Source organism: Diabrotica undecimpunctata, chromosome 1 (assembly GCF_040954645.1).
Source record: "Diabrotica undecimpunctata isolate CICGRU chromosome 1, icDiaUnde3, whole genome shotgun sequence".
NCBI classification, from domain to species: domain Eukaryota; kingdom Metazoa; phylum Arthropoda; class Insecta; order Coleoptera; family Chrysomelidae; genus Diabrotica; species Diabrotica undecimpunctata.
This window is the reverse complement of record NC_092803.1, coordinates 177,962,462-177,978,401: the sequence shown is the minus strand read 5'-3', so window position 1 is coordinate 177,978,401 and position 15,940 is coordinate 177,962,462. Positions and strand designations below refer to the sequence as shown.

The window sequence follows — 15,940 nt, the reverse complement described above, 5'->3', positions numbered from 1 at the left end:
TTATTCTTTTATTTGTATAAATGTTTTATATCATCTTAACTGTTAAGGACGACTCCACCAAAGTTTCAAAAATGTGGGAAATAACAAAAATAAATAATAAAAAAGCAAACAAACAATATTGATATTGTTCTGAAGCTATTTTCTTGTGGCATGTTAAAGTAATTACTATTTAAATAAGAATAAGCCACAATTAAAGGTTAAAGTAAATTTATTGACGTTTTAATTTCCACTTAGGAAGTGGAAATGAAACGTCAACAAACTTATTTTAACCTTTAATTGTGGCTTATTCCCATTTAAATAGTAAATAAGATTGAATTAAAATTATAGAGTCAACTATTATGTTTATATGAAGTTAAGCCACATTTGATTATATTGAAAATCACATTGTTAATAACGTTTTACGTTTCGATTTCAACTCCAGAAATCGTTTAAAAAAAAAAAGATATTTAAAAAATTTTACGAAAAGTATAACCAACAAATTGGTAAGTTGGGCTATGTTTTTTAAAACTGGCTGTTGATATTTGACTTTTACTTATAACAATTTAATATTAAAGCATTTTCCAGTAAAAAAAGAACGACAAACTGCTAAAAAAACACCCGTGCAATGGTTTAATAATGAATTAAGGTCTTACAGATCTAATCTTTCTCTTATTAAACACATTGCAGATGTCAATAAGGATCCCGATTTGTTCAAAGTATATAAACAACAAAAATTTGAATAAAGCTGGCAATTACAAATTGCTAAAAAGTCAGCTTACTGTAATTTTATTACTAATTCCAATATTAAACCTAGAGACTGCTGGAAAATAGTAAATTTCGAAAGAAACAACACAAGATCTAGTTCGGTACAACCTGATCTACCTCCAGATGAAATAAATCAACTTTTTTACTACAGTTGCAGAGAATATAATTATATCTCTTCCCACTATTAATGTCGATTTCCCCTTCAATTATAGAAATTATCTTTCTACGATCAAGTCCTTTTTGTTTTCGTCCGGTTGTAAAAAAAAGGACTCTCAAATAAAAAAGTCTCGTAGTAATTTTAATTGTAGGGACGTTCACGAAATTAATAGCAAAATTTTAAAAGAAACTTACCAAATAGTTTTCACTCATCTTATTAATTTAATTATATCAACTGGTGTATTTCCAGAAGTACTAAAATAGTACTAATAATCTACAAAAAAGGTGATTCCTCAAAAACTGACAATTACAGACCCATAAGCATTGTTTATACTTTTGGCAAAGAGATTGAAAAGGTTATCAAACAACAATTTTATTCCTATTTTGAGTCAAATAATTACTTTAGCAACTCACAATATGGATTCAGAAGTGCTCGTTCTACGACAAACGCGGTATTTAATGTTGTGAACGAGGTGATTAAGGGCCTTGAACACAGCAATCGGATTGTAATTTCTCTTTGCGACTTGTCGAAGGCTTTTGATTGCATTTCACACGACATTTTGCTCCACAAATTACATTACTATGGAATCAGAGGTATTCCTCTTAATCTTATAACTTCTTATCTACGTGGGATACACTAGCCGGTAGTGTCTAAAGGTCATCTCTCCGATTTTCTATCCGTAAAACATGGAGTCCCACAAGGTTCGGTCTTAGGACCTCTCCATATAAACCATATAAACCATACCAATCGCAAATGATACGACATACGATTTATCAGAAAAAAATAAAGATGATTTAAAAATGTCTCATGAGAAACTTTCTACTAAATGTAGCTCATGGTTTGCTGCAAACAAACTAAAACTTAACTATGATAAAACGCAAAATTTGGTTATATCTGCAAGTAATTTATACAATGATCCAGATAACAAAGAGACTACTAAACTATTGGGAATAATCATAGATAATCGACTCAACTGGTCGGCACATATCTCACAACTTAAGAAAAAGCTATCAAGTTCATTATTTGTTATTCGCTAACTAGCAAGGGTTGTCAACTTTGAAACATTAAAAATGACATATTTTTCTTAATTCCACTCTGATCTCAACTATGGTGTAATCATATGGCGCAATTCAACAAATGCACTTCAAATGTTTAAAATGCAAAAGAAAGCTGTCAGGATTTTAGCAGGGGTTAGTTATCTAAAACACTGCCGGCCTTTCTTTACCGCCGGCTGTTGATATTTCAAGTTCTAACTGAAATTCATAGAAAACGTGCCCATTTAATAAAGCAGTCTGATGTCCACGTTCACAATACCCGAAACTGTGACTACCTACGTACAAATCGCTGTAGATTAAATCTTTCTGAAAAAAATTCTCTTCTGAATATAACAGACCAGAAATACTGTATCTGATTGCCTTAAAGGAAGCATTTGACGAAGTAAGACTTAAATATGTAATCCATCTTCTGCATAATAGAAAAATTCCTCTAAATATTATAAAAACTAATAAAAATATCTACCAAAACAACAAAATGGTCAACAAAAATAGACGGACAGAATAGACGGACAACTTACAGAACCCAAAGAAATAGGCAGCGGAATGAGACACGGGGACTCACTGAGCCCTAGGCTCTTCAATGTAATCATGTATGAAATTATTAAAAGTGTCAACAGAGGAAGAGGATACAGAATGGGAAATAAAGAAGATAGTTTGCAAAGAGTAATGACAATCTCATCTCACAAAACTAAGACTAGTAATCAGCAAAGAACCAATCAGATGTGAATAAAAAATTAATGGCATCAGTATTGTACAAGTAATGAAAATAAAATACCTTGGAATTACACTGTTCAGCTATGGAGACCTGGACAAAGAAGTGAGAGATCAAGTACAAAAAGCAAATAGATTGGCAAGATGCCGGTAAGTAAGTAGTTTTTAACACTATATGCCGAACAAGACACATAACACTGAGACGAAGTCAAGAATGTATAAAGCCAGTTTAAGACCAATATTGACATATGCCTCGGAAGCAAGACCCGACACAGTCACAACACAAAAGCTACTGGAAAGGGAAGAGATAAGAGTACTGAGGAGAATTACAGGAAATACGCTGATAGATCGAAAGAGAAGTGAAGACAATAAAAGAAATGTAACGTACAGGGTATAAACGAATGTACACTAAAATGGTAGGCACGTGCGTTTTTAACTGTGGCATGTGCATTTTCATTAGCCAAATTTTAAGAAAGTTATGTTCTGTTAAGTTGGTTTCATCAAGAATCAATACAGTTACAGTAATTAAGATTTTTTTGTCGCCAATTGCCTAATTTCCTATTACTTATTGCAATACATTTTAGATTACTTTGAAAACACCTTATATAATCTGCTTTATATATAATTAAAATTGAGAAAACATGAAAACGCCTTTGATTCGAAGTAATACAGTTAAAAAAATCATTAACAACTGTTTAAGTGTGTTAAGTTTTATTATTATAAATGCATAATTCATTTTGTTTTCTTTATGTTAAAACACCTGTTGGATTCATTATTACTGTAATATACACTGCTCTGAAGAATAAAACCACTCAGTCTTAAGAAATATATTCGAATTTGAGTGGTAGACTATTTTGTAAAAGACAAAATTAAATCTAAATAATTTAAAATTGAAAGCTTATGCAATATTAATTTGAAATTATTGAAATTAATGGAAATATTAAAATAAAAATTTAAAAGGTTTAGATCTTTTAGTTTTTTTGCGATCCGTGTGTCCGTCGCGAGATTAGTGAAAAAATGATAGTTCTATAGTAGTGGTTCTCAAACTTTTTTTCGTTGCTTTTTCTTCTTCTTCTAATGGCGCTACAACCCTTTGTGAGTCTTGGCCTGCTTAACAATGTTCTTCCATTCTGCCCTGTCGGATACTTTCCTTCGCCACTGCCTGATGTTCATGGTTTTAAGATTCCTCTCTACGTCGTCTATCCATCTTTTACGGGGCCTTCCTCTTGTTTTGTTTGCTTGGGGCTTCCATCTCTGGATTACTTTTACAGCTCGATTATCTGGCATTCTTTCTAGGTGACCAAGCCAGTTTAATCTTTGTGACTTTACAAATCTGACAATATCTGCGCTATGCATTAGTTCATCCAGCCCGTGGTTCATTTTAATTCCCCACGAACCATCGCTGCATTGGGTTGGTCCAAATATCTTTCTTAGTATTTTGCGCTCAAATATTCTCAGTTGATTTTCATCAGTGGTTGAGAGGGTCCACGTTTCACATTCATGTGACCACTGGTCTAATTACTGTTTTGTAGATTCTAAGCTTAGACTCTTTTTAGTCGCGGCACTAGTGCTAAAAATATTTCAAGGCACACCAACCCTTGAAGCGATTTGAGAAACGACAAAAATGAAAAAAATATATACAATTCTCAGGCTCATTTGATTTGAATATAAACTTTATTTCAGATCAATAAAATAAAGTACATTTGATATTCAAATATCCTTACTTAATGTGATGAATGAAACTATTTTGATGCAATGCTCAAATCCCTTGATGCTTGAAATTTGCTTCTGTATTTGTTTTTAATGTAAGCATATGCGGAGAAAGAAGACTCACACAGATAAGTCGATGTGAAACACACTAGTTTTTTTACTACAACCTTGCCAACAACAATATTTTCTGAATATACCTGCATCCAGAACTCTTCTAGGCTTCCTTCACGGTATTTGAGTTTTAAACTGCTATCTTCGCTGATCTCAAGTAGATTTTGAAAAACTTCATTTGTCATTCTGACAGGTTTATTTTTTGGGTCGCACGAAAATGGGTCCATCATCCAGCTATATAAGTCATCTGAGTCAATGTCAGCAAAATAGTTTACAATGTTTTCTTCCAAACCTTGTAAATGAGCAATAATAATTTCAAAAACGTTGGTTTGAGGATTGATTTCATTTGTTATAACAAATTCCTGTAATCAAGAGAAATTTGTGAGGTTCCTCTTTTCAATATATGCTTTAAAAAATGTAACTTTTTACGCAAGGCTTTGATTTTATCTAATTGTGCTCCTCCTTTGCCTTGAAGCGAAGTGGTAGTTTTATATTATTGTGAAGATGTCTGAAAGGTATACCAATTTTAGCAGCTAATTGACATCTTTTAATTCTTGGATGAAAGACTCTTCTGTAAATGTGATAATCAGTGGATCTTTTAGTTCAAATAGTCTCCCTAAAACTGTTCCCTTCGATAGCCACCGGACCTCTGTATGGAGCGAAAAATTGAAGTGATTCATATCTTCAGCGGTGAGCTTTAAAAGGCGTGCTTGAAGCGAACATGGTTAATTCTTTTCATAGAATCTTCCAAGACATCTTTTAAATCTTGCGGCATCTTTTTAGTTGCCAAAGAATGACGATGTAAAATACAATGACAGCTGGAGGCATTTTCTGCCACTAACTTTATTCTAGACACCGCTCCTCTAATTTTAACAACCATTTCATCGCTTTATCACTCCAAATATTCACACATTTACTCCACTCTATATCATTTTTTCTTATATACTCGTGAATAGCCTTGAAAATTTCTTCACCAGTGGTATAACTTTTAAGCTCTTCACACATAAGGAGTTCTTCTTCCATTTTCATCCCGAATGGAAACCTCACAAACACAAGCAGAACTGCAAGTCCAGCAACGTCGGTACTTTTATCAAGCTGTAAACTGAAGAATTCACTAAGTTTTTAATTTATTTATAAGCTCTCTCTCTACTAAGTCTGAAGTAGTGTGAATTCTCTTGTTATAGTGCTGTTTGACATCTGCACATTATCAATCTTCTTGGTCATATCTGGACCTAACAGGCATTATACGACATCCTTCACGCAAGATTTAATCAGTTCATCGGCAATAGTATGGGGTGTTCCAGCTTTTGAAATGTGCAAACCAACAATAAATGATGCTTCAGTGGCGTATTCGTTTTCATTTTTGCAGACTCTTTCCATCATGCTTGACCCTACCTGAAAAGAAAAAAAGCACGACGTTTGAAGGTTTCTTCTGCTTATCGGCTAAACTAGAATGATTACTTTCCAAATGTTTTTTTAATTTAAATGGAATCAAGCACCCATTAGCAACAATTATGTGATAATTAACGGATTGGTCTTCTGGTGCCTGTTCGTTGCCAACTTAAATAAAACCATATAACGCGAGATATCTAGGATCATATCTTCTTATTTTTTCCCGAATTTCTTTTTGGTAAGGAACCTCCTTTCCACGAATACAAGGAGAACAGCTTAGATGAGCTGGACTCGAATGAATCTCTAATCGCTAGTCTACAGGCGGAACTGTAGACTAGCGCGTAGCTTCATACGATGTTTTCTGTATTTATAAAATTTAAATAATATTATGTTTACAATTACATAACATTACATATTTTAAACAAATTTAATAAATTATTATGTTTGCTCCTACTGCCACCTGTTAACAAATTATACGTTGTTATCTTATGACAAACCTGTCAAATTCAGACCAAATATTAATAATTAAATATAAATAAATGAGGAGGTAAAATGCAAACAAGCTTAAGTCACAAATAAGTAATTATTCAGGGAGGGCGAAAAACTGGAAAAGGATAATGAGTATGTCAATGTTATGTAATAGTATTGGGTCCAAACATGCGATTAAAATACTCATTTCAGTTAGGGTAGCTAAAAAATAGTTTATAAAATTGATTTTGTTTTGGCAATAAGACCTTTTGCACCAACTTGTTGTGCACATAAGCTGAATTACACGTAAATAAAGTAGTAAAGTAATAAATGAAAGGTTTAAATAGTTTTCTAAATAAACTTTTATTTTTATAAAATAATAATATAGGCCTTACCTAAATGACAAACATTGTCATAATAGGTAGTTAATACAACAAACAGTTTTTTAAATATGCAAGTCACAGTGCTCATCATCGAGGCAGTCACATACTTTTTCCTGCTTTTCACCAGCAGGTGCTGTAGTAGGTTCATCATAAATGAAACCAAGACATGGATCAGAAGTAGGCCAGTCCTGTCCAAACATTTTTTTTTCAAAAGTTTCTTTGGTTAACACATCATAAAGTGGTAGTTATTCTAGTCTCACTTGTCTTAGATTCTTTTTCCTTGAATAATGTGTTTTATTACATGGGTAACAATGTTTTCCAAATTTTTGGAATGTGTGTAATCCAGACTGGTCTGTAATAGGTGCTGAATATTTTAAGAGCTAATTTTAAAAGTTGTGACTCACCCTGTATTCTGTATTGTAAAAAGCTCCAAAGGCCTTCCCTAAGTGTACTAATACTATAAGAATATAAGAATAATGTTAAAATACTATGTTTATGGCATAAAATAAAAAATATTTGCGAGTAATATATTTATTTTACTTTTATTTAAGATGTTAACCTTAAAACGCTGACAAACATCAATCTAGGCATTGATGATGACGAGGATCCTTGGACGAAAATCTCTTTTAGTAACATCGAAAAGTTTTATATCCAATTGATATTTTCTACTAATGGAACACCTTTTTATATGAATGTTGGGCGTAGTCGATCTCGGTAATTACATTCTTATTCGTCAAGGCCGGCGAGGTTCGCAGTCGTATCTGGTGATTAAGATAACTTGATTAATTGCATTCAGCATAACAGACAGAGAGTATAACTTTATATTGCTTCATACTACTGTAAGTCCTGACTTCGCTTACGCAATCTCAGTTTTGAAAGTACTTATTATTATTTTTCGAGTGGACGATAAGGCGTCAATCGTGAAAAAAATTCTTTTGTTGTTTACGTTTTCTATTCAAGCCACGTTATTTTCATTTATACTAAGGACAGCTAAGATGTGTCTACTTTAAGGGAGATCATAACAAGTATGATAAAACTTTAATAAACAACTTTCTTGCAAAAATTCATATATTAAAAAAGATCTAGATGTAATGCAAACCGCTGTTTAAAAATGTAGTATAAAAATGAATTAACATTGTAAACAATGACCCTATATGAGCAATTTTCTTTGTTTATCATCTAGTTTTCTTTCGAGACTTTTTCTTACATTTCTTACGTTATTCAGTTAAAGTTTTTCTTGGTCATCCTCTATTTCCTATAGGATCCTATAGATATCGACTTCAGAATGTATTTGGGTTGTCCCTCCGTCATTTTATGAACATGGCCATAGTCCCTACTTGTTTGATTTTAATGTCTTTTAATATTTTACATTACACACTTCATGTCTTACTTCTTCTCGTGTCGATCTTTCTTCATATCATTTCCAAATTTCTTTTTTAACTCCTGTTTATTTTAGCTACTAATTTCCTTTTAATTGTCCACTTTACGATGGTTAACTAAACGGCTCGACAATTCGTTGTGGATCTTAGCCTGCTCACAAAGAAGTCGCCACTTCTGTCGATTCCTGGCAACTTCCCTCCAGGTTCTGATCCTTAGAATTTGTAGGTCTTCTTCTACATTATTAATCTATCTCCTTCGTGGTCGTCCTCTATTTCCTGTGCTCTCTGGTTTTGAAAATTTTAATCTCTTCGTATATTAGTGATCTGACATCCTAGCAATGTACCCAGCCCATCCAACTCTCTATACTTTAACGAATTTCACAATATCTGGATCGGTATCGAAGATTGCCGAAGATTTTATACACAGTTGCTAGCAGAGTAATGCCTCTATAGTTCTTACATTTTAGTTGATCACCTTTTTCATGCAAAGGACACGTTATTCCCTTTAGCCACTCGTCTGGTACCAATTCATTCTGCCATATAAGTATTACTAGTTTATGGATTGCTGCAAAAAAATTGATCACCACCTTTTTATACATTTTCGAACAGATTACATCGATTCCTGGGGCTTTATGCAAGCCATGTAAAACACTGCAGCATGTCTCTCATACTTCTGCCCACTATAACTATATCGTCAGCGAATGCGAGAATTTGCATCGATCTATTAAAAATAGTTTCATTCATTCTAATATTTAATTGTCTGATTGCCTTTTCCAAGACAATATTAAAGAGGAGACACGCAAGCGCGTTGATTGCGTATCTCCTCTGTATTGAAATTGCCAGGTCTACCTTTATAAAAATGAAAAAAATATCATGGACTCTTAAACAGAAGAATGTTAAAAATCTTGAAAGCTTTGAGATGTAGTGCTACCGCCGTAGGTATACTAAAAATAAGTTGGGTGGATAAAATTACAAATGAACAGGTAATACGCAGAATAAATAACGATCCAGAAGTTATACTGAATATAAAAAAAAACTTGAATACTTTGGCCACCTGATGAGAGGACAAAAGTACACATTCCTACAAAATATATTGCAAGGAAAAATCCAAGGACGCAGAAATCCAGGTCGTAGAAGAATGTCCTGGATGAGAAATTTAAGAGAGTAGTTTGGCTGTACCACTAACGAATTATTCAAAACAGCAGTAAATAAAATTAGAATCGCCCTAATGATATCCAATCTCCGATAGGAGAGGCACTCAAAGAAGAAGAAGACGCAAGCGCGTCCCCCTGTCTTACACCATTAATAATGTCAAAGAACGTAGAGTTTTCTCCTTCAATTCTAACGCATGAGCTTACGTTTTGCATTGATAGGTGTGTCAACTTAACTAACTTAGGTGGCATCATTACATCATATAATGCAGTTCTTTTCACGCTGTTATAGGCTGCTTTGAAGAGATGGTGCGTATCTTCTTCTTCTTCATGTGCCTTGTCCGTTCCGAACGTTGGCAATCAACATGGCTATTCTGACTTTGTTTGCGGCAGATCTGAATAGTTCAGCAGATGACAATCCGAACCATTGTCGCAAGTTTTGGAGCCATGAGTGTCTTCTCCTCCCTGGACCTCTTCTGCTGTCTATTTTCCCTTGGACGATCAGTTGTAGTACTCTATATTTATTGTGTCTCATAACGTGACCCAAGTATTCCAACTTTCTTTTCTTTATACTTATTCCTACCTCTCTCTCTTTACCTATCCGGCGTAGTACCTCTTCGTTGGTCACGTGCTCAGTCCAGGATATACGTAATATACGTCGGTAAGCCCACATTTCGAAGGCCTCTACTTTTTTCATCAATGTTGCGGTCATTGTCCACGCCTCCATTCCATATAACAAAACCGGGAATACATAACATTTCAGAAGTCGAATTTTGAGAGGTAGGGTGAGGCTTTTAGAGGTGAAAATTTGCTTCATGCTAGTGAACGATGCTCTTGCCTTTTCTACCCTTATACGTATTTCCTTTGCTTGATCCCAATTTGAGTTAACTGTTGTTCCCAAGTAGATGTACGAATCCACGTGTTCAATTCTTTCATCGTCTAATATCAGTTGCTGTGGTGGTTGTTGGGTTTTGCTTACTAACATCCATTTGGTTTTTGTGATATTTAGTCTGAGTCCGTATTGTGCGTATCTATGTTATATTTTAGTCACTTTTCTAGAATCTGCGTATCTGCTTGAATTTAATGTGTAGTTGACTTTCCAGCAGTAAATCTGCATTGATATTGACCAAAAATATCCTTTGTAAAATGTTTTAGTCTTTCAAACAATACATTGCCAAATATTTTATACACAGTTGCTAGCAGAGTAATGCCTCTATAGTTCTTACACTCTAGTTGATCACCCTTTTCATGCAACGGACACATTATTCCCTTTAGCCACTCGTCTGGTACCAATTCATTTTGCCATATAAGTATTACTAGTTTATGTATTGCTGCAAAAAGTTGATCACCACCTTTTTATACATTTCCGAACAGTATTCTCAGGAATCGATTACATCGATTCCTGGGGCTTTATTGTCTTTGAGTTTTCGGATGGCATTTGACATGACTTCTCTTGTTGGGTCTTCATTGTGTAGTTGACATAGATTTTGTTGATTGTCTGTATTGTAACCACTTTCAATATCGTTTATATTCAGTTGTTCGCTGAAATGTTGTGCCCATCTGTTATGAACTGAGTTTTTATCATGTAGAATTTCCCCGTTAGTGTCTTTACATATTTTTAACCGTGGTTTAAATTCTCGACGGCTATTATATAAGGATTTGTAGTATTTCTTCGTTTAATTTTTATCGAATAAACTTTGTATATCATTGAAAGTATTCTGCTCTTATTCCCTCTTCTATCCAATTTTAATCTTAAAGCTATAAAAAAAACTATGATGCTATAACCTAGTTTTAATCGTAAAAATTATAGCTCTCGTCGAAATAGTACGAAAATAAATTTATTTTTCCTGTCTAAACAAAATATTTAAGTTATAAGCAAAAAAAATATTTATGAATGTTGAGACCTTTCAGTCGTTTTGTAATAAATTTCTAAATCAATTCAATTTGTTTACGAGGTGAAAACAACCAAAAAAATCTGTACTAATAATTGTATTGTATTCGAATTCCATGTTTCCGCGAGATCTTACAACTGTTGCGAATGTGTGAAGAAAACACAACGACATTTTAAGACAAAGACCTCATTTGTGCAAATAGAACAGTGGCATGTCGTAATAAATAAAACATAGAGTTTTTTAAACCCTTCTAGAAAGTAACACTTAAAAATCACATCGTTTTATTGAAGAAAAGCATTAACAACTCAATTAAACACAAGGAAAAAATATAACGTTTATATTATTTTTTTTATTGAAAAATTTACTGCATCCACCACGAGGTAATTAGCGGGAATACACTATAGGTAAACTCTAATTTCACTATTTGGGAAAGTGAGTCATCGTTTGAAGGCGTAGAAGTGGGGAAAGACGTATGAAAATCCAGTGGCGTTCACACACTTTTATTTCAACGTTAATTATATTATATTGTTTAAATATTATTGTTCAAAATAGGCCACAATATATTTATCTGGTTTTTACTGAAGTTTCAATCTCTATATCCAAAGACCGTTTTCAAAGATATAAATTATAGTTATATTTATTTTATTTGTTTCTTATTATATATTTATATATTCTTATATTATTTTCTTTTTTTTTTTCTTAACTTTAAAAACGGTCTCTGTAATAGAGATCGAAACGTCAGTAAAATAAACATGTAAATAGATGTATTGTGGCTTATTTCCAACATTATTCCTAAAAATACGGAATGCCACAAGCAAAAAGCCACAAAAAAAATAAATATTGCTATCATTTGTATATTTAAAAACGATCTCTTTATATAGAGATCGAAACGTCAGTAAATTAAACCTATGAATAAATATTTTGTGGCTTATTCCCTACTGTCTCCTAAAATACAGAATGCCACAAACATAAAGCTATAAAAAACAAGTAATTTTGCAGAAAGCTTACTGATGCCACCCGGTTGCCGCGGAAGTTACGCTAAAAGGTCTTTTGACGTGACCCGCCTTTAAAGAGTTACACAATTAAATTGAAAATGAAGTCATTTCTTCATGATAATCACCTGTTTTTTTCGACTCAAATTGAAGCAAACCATCATCAAGGAACCCTGTATCACTTCCTATATGGGTGATTATTAAACGCCGTCCCTTTCCTGATGGAGCCTTTAATCCTGTAGACCAGCCTTCTATAAATGCTTCGCGTTTACTTTTTACATTTAAATCTTGCCAAACTTTTCCAACTGTATGACCTTCGTTAATTCAGGTTTCATCCAAATAATATATTTTGCATCCAGTGCTGCGAATTTTTCGTATTTCTTCTAAATATTTTCTTCTCCACAGAATAATTTCATTTTTTTCTAATAGCATACTTTTTCTGTTGCGTTTTACGTATCGAAAGTTCATTTCGTGCATGGTCCTGATTAAGACCCTACGAGATATCTTGGGTAAAGAGTCATCATTTTCGAGCTCTTGAGAAATTTTTTTCAGTGTTGGAATTTCACTCCGAAAATAAAATGAATGAATTTTTCGACGTATAATATTCCTTGTCTCGTCATCCAAAACAATGCTTTTCCTACCTCTAGTTTTACCTTTTTCTTGCTTTTTATTATCTGATGTATTTTTAAGTACACGATAAATACTGCTAACGGATACTTTTGTTAAACTGCTACAAATGTCGACCGCTTGGCTAACGTTTAATGCCATTTTTCTGCCGACAATTCCTTCATAAACAATCGTATCATTACCTTCTCTTCGGACGTTAACATTTTCCGTCTCTTTTGCGGCTTTTCATTCTTGGAATCAACATCAGAATTTTGCTGTCTTCTCTTGGAACAACTAGGTTGTTCGTCCATTGTATTTCAATAATCTGGATATATACTATATATCTGAATCCGAATTGTAAAACCGAGTTGCCTCGCTAATTCCAACATTGCCAAACGATTGAAAAATAATGTTTTAAAATATCGATTTTTATTTTATAAATTTAAATACGTAACGAAACGGAACATATAAATAAAATTTATTTTATTACAATTTTGTGCTTAATTTTTACTATTGAAAAAATCATGTTTTTTGGTATTTTTATGACGGTAATAATCGCTGCGTGGAAGAATACAGGTTTTGTATGACCATAATTACTACTTGTGAACAAGATTTGGCTACACTGTACGACAACTTCTGGTCAAGTCTACTATAGAGAAGCACAAATAAATATACTACTTTATATATTCTGTAATTTCTTATGAGGAAACGCAAATTGCAATCGAGAAAACAGGCAGTTTTCGAGGGCCGCTGTGTACATTTAAATTTGAGGATATTCGGCGTTTAAACTATGAAATCACTCTTTTGAATTGAGGATTTCTATAGACAATTCGAATACTTAAATTTTATAATACACCCATATACATTTTAGATAATTTGCGATGTCAACATAATTTTTATCTTGGGAAACTCGGAAAGCCATGTTTGAGTTTTTATCTTCCCGACTGGCTTTCCGAAGGCTACCAAAATAGGTAGCGCTTTTTTGCAGCATTATACTAGAATAGTGGAAAGAGCAGATCACATTCGCTGGCTTTTCATGTGTGAATTTGTATCTTCCCGACTGTCTTAAGACATATTCCGTCCGGCTCGCGGAAATAAGAATACAGCCGGGGCGATTTTCCCTGCCTGTCGTAAGAGGCGACTATTGGTAAGGAATGAAGAGATGGAGAGCCGTCGTTCGAGGTGTCGGGTTTGTAGAAACGCACTCTGGGCGCTTCGGCGTTACGGTCACTGGTCTACACTCCTAGTATACGAGACGAGCCTCTCATGAGACCACCCACAGAATCAGGTGAGGTTGAACGGGCTGCGTCCCCGATACACCCTTTCCCCATTAAGGGTGCGGAGTTACGCCACGTACCCACCTGGGAAACTTAAGAGTGATAGAGGAGAGCTCCTCAGCGGCGATCTGTGAAACGTGCGAGGTTGAGCCTCGACCTGCGTTCACCTTTTCGCCCCGGGGGGATAACGGATGGTGTGCGTACTACAACACAGGTACTACGGGGAGGGTGGAGCCCAGTGTTGCTTTATGTAACACGTCAACCTCAAATGGTGTCGGACTCGTAGAGGTAGTGGTTAGCTAATAGTCGTATGCTGAAAGGCCAGGTAGACCAGGGTCCAGCTGATGTTTTGTCATCAGAGGATGCACGAATTTGTACATGTCTGAAGACGTAGGGCAAAACGTTATATTAGTCTATTGATACCAATTCATACACGAAAATTTGACGAATTGTGTTCCTTTCGCCGTTTATTTTTATATATTCGGCATCTCAATTCAAATATGTATATACAGTGTGTCCGTAAAGTATGAAATAAATTCGATATTTCCTAAATGAAAAGCCTTTATAAAAAAATTTAAAACACGCCGATTTTTAAGTTTACTGTTCTACATTTTACAATAAAATTTCATTATACAAGGTGATACACATTAAGGTGATGGCGTCATCGGCTCTTTTTTTACATATAACACCCTATATTTAGAGATAACGGATATAATTTGAAAGATATGCGCTTTGAAAATAATTTTTTATTGATTTCTAATATTAATAAATTACAATAAAGTAACTTAAAAGTAATTCAGTAATTAATACATGACTTTATCATACATATTCGAATTGTAACCCTTGTTGTATTTGACAATAACCCAAACGTTGTATAAATTCTTGTAGAACCTTGTTTATGGTTTCTTAAGAAATATTGTGTATTTCTTTACGAAGTCTTGTTTTTAAGTCTTCGATATTTACAAGTTTGGTTTTATCAGCAACATTCTTCAAATGGTCCGCATAAAGGTCTGGCAACCTCGCTGGCCATTCAATATGTCCAAGTCTTTCAATCCATCTGTTCGGAAAATCTTCGTTTAGGTACCTTTGCGTATCTATCTACAGCATAATGCGGAGCCGCACCATCCTGTTGAAACCATAAACTATAAACTAAAGCTATTTTCTTGTGGCATTTTAAAGTAATTACTATTTAAATGGGAATAAGCCACAATTAAAGGTTAAAGTACGTTTATTGACGTTTCAATTTCCACTTCGGAAATTGTTCTCAAAATACAAACATTTTGTAATTTAATGTTTGTATTTTGAGAACGATTTCCGAAGTGGAAATTGAAACGTCAATAAACGTACTTCAACCTTTAATTGTGGCTTATTCCCATTTAAATAGTAATTACTGGGGAATAAATTAACTAAAATAGGTATGTTGGCCCGTTTAAATTACTTTCAAAAAAGTAGGGTCCGATGATTCTATTTCTTACAATGCCAGCCCATGCGTTAACCTTTTGCGGGTGTTGTGTATAATTTTCCCGCATTTGTTGGGGTTTTCTTGTACCCAGTATCTACAATTCTGATGGTTGACCTCGCTAATTAATGTGAATATAGCCCCATCAGAAAAAATAATATTTTGAACCAACAGATGTTTTTTTTGACAGTTATCCATCATTATTTCTCAAAATTGTATTCTTTTATCTGGATCGTCCTCGTTTAATTCCTGTACAAGTGTGCTTCTAAAGGGGTGCCATTTTTTAAGCTTTATTACTTTGTGTACCGTTGTTTTGCAAACATCGATATCACGACTAACCTTACGACGGAAGTGTGCACATCTTCTTCAAAAGCAAGTAAAACATCTACTGTTGTATTATAATTGACAGAGGGACGACCTGATTTGCGTGCATTTTCAACCGTACCAGTTTCG

General features: G+C 33.9%; 1 protein-coding gene across 1 annotated transcript in view; it reads right to left on the bottom strand.

The window, feature by feature from the left end:
- Nucleotides 1-15,940, bottom strand: part of LOC140441426 (histone-lysine N-methyltransferase PRDM16-like) — a 255,744-nt gene that overhangs the window by 124,833 nt on the left and 114,971 nt on the right.